We start from the raw sequence: 5281 nt of genomic DNA, 5'->3' as shown, positions 1-5281 counted from the left end.
GAGTATTTTTTGATATATTTCCACAGGAAAAAATAAACAAATTTAACAAGTTTTTCCACATTTAATCAAATAATTTTACAATACCTTGTTGAAAATGTTCCAAAAGTACATGAGAAACGTGCAGAATGTGTGTTTTTCCCACACATGACACCTGTTCATTTAACCTGGTCTTACAGGGGACGTTTATGTTGGGTATAAATGAGGTTAAATGTAAAAAAAATGTGCTTTACGCTTGTGATAGAATTAAACTTGAGTTTTTCTGAGTTTCATCTTTCTCTCAGAGGCAGTTTAAAGAAAATTTTTGCTGTTTTCCCCCCTCTGTTTTGATTACTCCTCTATGGTTTGTGTTGTCTCCACTATAAACAATCCTATTTTTTTAATCTAACTATCCCTAAATTGTCATTTCACAGAAAATGTGAAAATTGCAGCTTGAAAATGGTCTGCAAAATAAATAAATAAATAAATAAATTTAGGCTATATCGACAATGATTTTGCACTGATGTAATAAAAGTCAGCTGATGCTGGATGAGGTTTGCAGGGGTCCACTGGTTCTGGGAGGTTGTGGAGAAGTGGGTTCTGTGCCTTTAGTGTTGACAAGCCTCCCAWCTGGTTAGAAAGACCACCCACCTTGACTGTTAGCCCTCCTTTAAACAACGTCTCCTTCACTCTCATCCATTCTTTCGTCTGGTCGTGTGAGCTTTTGAACTTCATRTTTTAAAGCCGACCCCTCTTTGTTCATTTTGACAGTGTCCATCATGTTTGTGATGCTCACTAAGTTCTGATGTTTAGTGAAACTGCAGCGCCGTCTGTCTGAAGTCAGCGCAGCGACTTTGAACTTCAGTCCTGCAAAAGTTCAGACAGGAAAAAGGTTTGACTGAGTGGAAACCGCACGATGCTGGTGTTCACTTCAAAACAACAAGAACATGAAACTCAACAGATGCATGAACACGTGGGGAGAGGACTTCAGGAACGACTTGGTGGAAAGATGTGACAGATTCAGAACAGAGACAGGATCTGAATGATTGTAAGAGTGTGCAAGGCCAGGCCATGGTTTTTTAACAAGGTCAACATACGTTTTATCTAGAATTCTGCATCCTCCACATAGGAACACCTTTTCTGGAAGTGTTTAATTTTTTGTTCAAATTAAAAAAAAACTTTAAAGTGCCTATGATGTCAAATTTTTGTAATACATATGAATGCATTTTTAGGAAGAGGACATTCATAAAATATTGCAAAAGAAATTTCTTGTTGCTGAGATGAACAGTTGTTGAGCTATTTGCCTGTGAAGTGACAGGAAGTGATGTCAAAGGGGAATGTCTGCATGTGAACAGAGCGTTGCTACAACATCCAACAACCCAGACTGTAGAGAAGAATCTGATGTTTCTTAAGATTATTTTGAGTATCAGAGAGAGATAAGGAAAAGTCAGAATTCAAAAAATATTGTTTCAATAAACAAAGACCAGAGTTTTATTTGTTAAAGAGTTCCCCTCTGATGTCACTTCCTGTTTCACTTTGGCTGAGCCAAAATCAAAAGAAAATAGGCCAGTTATGGGACAAAATGGGTTAAATTGTGCATTTTATTCCAACATATAAAGATGTTTCGTTGACTTTTTGTATTTGCAGAATATGCACGTCACAGGCAGAACACACACTGTAAAAAATGAAATGTTGGATTTACTTAACCATGCTATGTTATCTGGTTCCACTTAACTGAGTTGAGTAAATTCAAAGCAATATACCAGTTTTTTAGCCAAAGAACATGAGCATGTTGCTTTGAATTTACTCAACTCAGTTAAGTGGAACCAGGTAACATAACATGGTTAAGTAAATCCAACATTTCCTTTTTAGAGTGCAGTTTGGGAAATGTTGACTTCTTTCATGCTTGAAAAACATACACAACATTTTTACTCTGCTGCAAAATAACTTYGTTTTTCCACCTTAAAGCAGTGATCTTCACTCCTGGGCCATGTWTATATAAAACAAGTTATTTTTTTCATATAACAAATAATCTGAGCAGTTTTATGTAGATCCATTCCTTCTAAAGAAACTGGAAATCAACTAAAATTCCAGGTTAGGGGRTGAATCTCTTTGCAACACAATGGAGATCTCAAATACTTTCATCTGTCATTCAAAGATATTATTTATAGACCAATATGAGCTCAATGTTTGTTTTCCTCTCACCACATGGATACACAAAGCTCTTTGATAAYGTGTTAGATCTGTACCACACAGGGCCACACACAAACTGTATTCACAGATCCAAGCAATTACACGARGCAGCACTGTGTTCAAAACAATTCAGCCACTATATATTTTCAATTTATTGGCCTTTAAAAAGTGTGAGGGGATAAGATTTACCGCTCGACTCTGAAAGAACAACAGTTATTACAGAATCAAGTGGGATCAAACCTAACAGCAGCCAATATTCAGAGGATCAACACAAAGAACCTAAACTGGAACCAGGTACAACACACCGCTCTGTCGCAGCTGAATCCTCAGCTGTTTGTGTTTCCACACAAACTGGTTTAACTCAAAACCTTATGAGAGCAGCTCTGAGGTCAGCAGAGCCTGAGGGGGGAGAGAAACAGAATTAAAGAAAATAAACTCTTCAGATTTTTTTTCTGTGACCAAAAAAATAAAATAAATAAAACCTCATAAATGCTTATTTTTGAAGACAGTTTTATAGTCATGTTGTGTAACTAAACACATCTTTATTCTGTTAAACTTTATTAATTTGGCTTCAGCTTTCATCCAGACTTTATCAGACTTCAGGAAGAGCTCAGCCATTGTTAACTGTGTAAACAGCTGTAAACCACACACAGACACACTGCCGAGAAAACAAAAGAAACYCTGAGCTCAAAAAGCAAATAAAAAAAGTTCACCACAAAGCGKAACATCATGGCGCTCTTCAGACTTTTAATAAATGTTCAACAAATTTTACATCATTTTGTAAGATTTAGGTTGTAATAATAGTGAATCATTACTAATCATTCTACTGCAAAAACTGTCAATTTAACCAAGTCTTACAATCTTATATCCAGCCAAAAAGTATTTTTGATCTAGTTTTAAGACTGATATATGAAACTAGGGCAGAATGTGTGCAATTATTAATCGTGTGTGGAGTTTTTTTAATTTAATTTTTTGTGAAGTTTTACTAAGTTTATTCCGCTGGCAGATTATTTTAATGAATTTGAGAAGGTTCAGACTATAATCTAATATTTTGGTTAATTTTTGCAGTGTGACTTAGAGGATATCCTGYACATCTGAATTGTTTCTTTAAACACAGATATTTGTCTTGGTTAAAAACCAATTATCATTTTGTAACTTCCTGTTCAAGCATTTTTTTTGCAATCTGTTTTATTGAGTTGAACTATTTTATGTAAATTAATCACATTTTACTGTCAGTATCTGTGTTTTTGGTTGGTTGGTTTGTGGCTTTTTGTGTCTGGGAATTGTTTAGTTTGACTAACAGTGTTTTCATCTTTTCAGTTTCTTTTGAGCCCACCGTTCACCTGCTCTCAGTTAGTCCTCAGTCAGCCTGTCACTCTCACCTGTTTCCTGTCTATAATCAGCCAGGTTTCCATCTCAGCAGTGAACTATTGGCCTTCATGGCACAACTCTACTCTACATCATCCCTGTGTAGATTTTTTTCCTCGTTTGGTTTGTGTAACTCATGCTGCCACCTTTTGTTTTGTTAAATAAAGTTGTTTTTTTTAGATGCTTCTTAGAGCTTTTTGTCAGTCTGCGTTCTGTATATAAAACCTTCTGCTGACTGTGACATTTATACCTTCTTTTGAGTAAAGCAAAGCTCCACACAATRCAACAATATTATGTCAAATGTTGCTAACCTTTTCACAAAACTACSTASAGCTGAATTATYGCTTTTCAATMGGGGTGAGGTGGAGACAAAACTGTTTTTGTTTCTCTGTACATAAAATCTGTTCCATTCCCTCACAACTGCAGYCCATCAGCATACACACAGTCCCTGGATGTGTTTTGACAGCTGCTAATCAGTGGTTTACAGTTTAGCATAGCAGCCTGCAGGAGTCGAGAACAGAAGAAGAGGCAGAAACAGAGCAAGTGTTTGTGAGAGTGTGGATGTGCAGATTTTGTGTGTTGAACACAACCTAATGACAAAAAGGAAGAAACACGGTCACAATGCTCCCAGCTGTTGGTTTCATTCCCGTCTCTCTCTTTTCATAAACCACCTCTGTGTCCACACCAGCACATCTGGTGGACAGATGTTTATCTCCATCTCTCGTTTTCACTCCATCTTTTCCTTTTTGTTCCTCTGGGCAGGCCTGGTGTTAATCCCTTCCTCCTCCACCTGGCCTGGACCACCCACACTCCCAAGCAGTGCAGTGCGGTGCGGTGCGGCCCACCAGCGGAGAGTGTATGTGTTTCAGGGTGTGTGTTACACAACTTCATGCAGACAAAAGGAGACGTATGTGTGTGTGTGTGTGTGTGTGTGTGTGTTTACACAGAAGCAAAGAGAAAACGTAACTTAAAGTTTTGGCTTGTTGTTAAATGAATTCTCTGGTTGAACAAGACCAGGGAAACTCCAATGATCTAAAAATAAAAATACTGTGTTTTATTTTTATATGAGCCAGATTTTAACTACAAAATAATTTAAAATCAAGTTGAATAAAATAAAACCCTGAAAATGATTTTTAAAAAATTTATAGAAGTGCTCCAGAAATTCGTTTGTTCGCCACTAGATGGCGACAAAGATAAATCACACTGTCAGTTTCTCCATCTTTTTATCTCTAGTATCTGAGAATGGCTGATTCTGCTGGCTCCCAGGATTCACAGTTACATTTTAGCATAAATATCATGCAGTGGTTAGCCCTCAGAGTTTGTGTTGGGAATGATGCTCAACTACAACACCACCAGATTTTAGCTCTGTATCTGTCAAACTGACTAAACTCCAGCCATTTTTAGACAATGAAGAAAACTGCATGTTTCACTTCAAACAAAAACTCACTATGATCTGATAAAAAAAAAACCCTAATAGGAACACAAACAGCATATTTAAAAAAAGCAGAGAGAAGTGAGGAGACAGTGGAAAAGTGATGCTGTGTTTCCTATTATTGCAGGACGGGGGTTGAAAACAAGCAGGGTCCCCCCATTATGAACTCACCAGTGGAACTTGGATGGTGCTGATGATGAGAAATGTGAGAGAGGAAGATACAATACACTGTTTCACACATTATGATCCAACACACACACACACACACACACACACACACACACACACACACACACACACACACACACACAC

The sequence above is a fragment of the Austrofundulus limnaeus genome, unplaced genomic scaffold (genome assembly GCF_001266775.1).
Source record: "Austrofundulus limnaeus strain Quisiro unplaced genomic scaffold, Austrofundulus_limnaeus-1.0 Scaffold27, whole genome shotgun sequence".
Classification (NCBI taxonomy): Eukaryota; Metazoa; Chordata; class Actinopteri; order Cyprinodontiformes; family Rivulidae; genus Austrofundulus; species Austrofundulus limnaeus.
The sequence above is the reverse complement of the archived record's forward strand: the minus strand, read 5'-3'. Positions refer to the sequence as shown.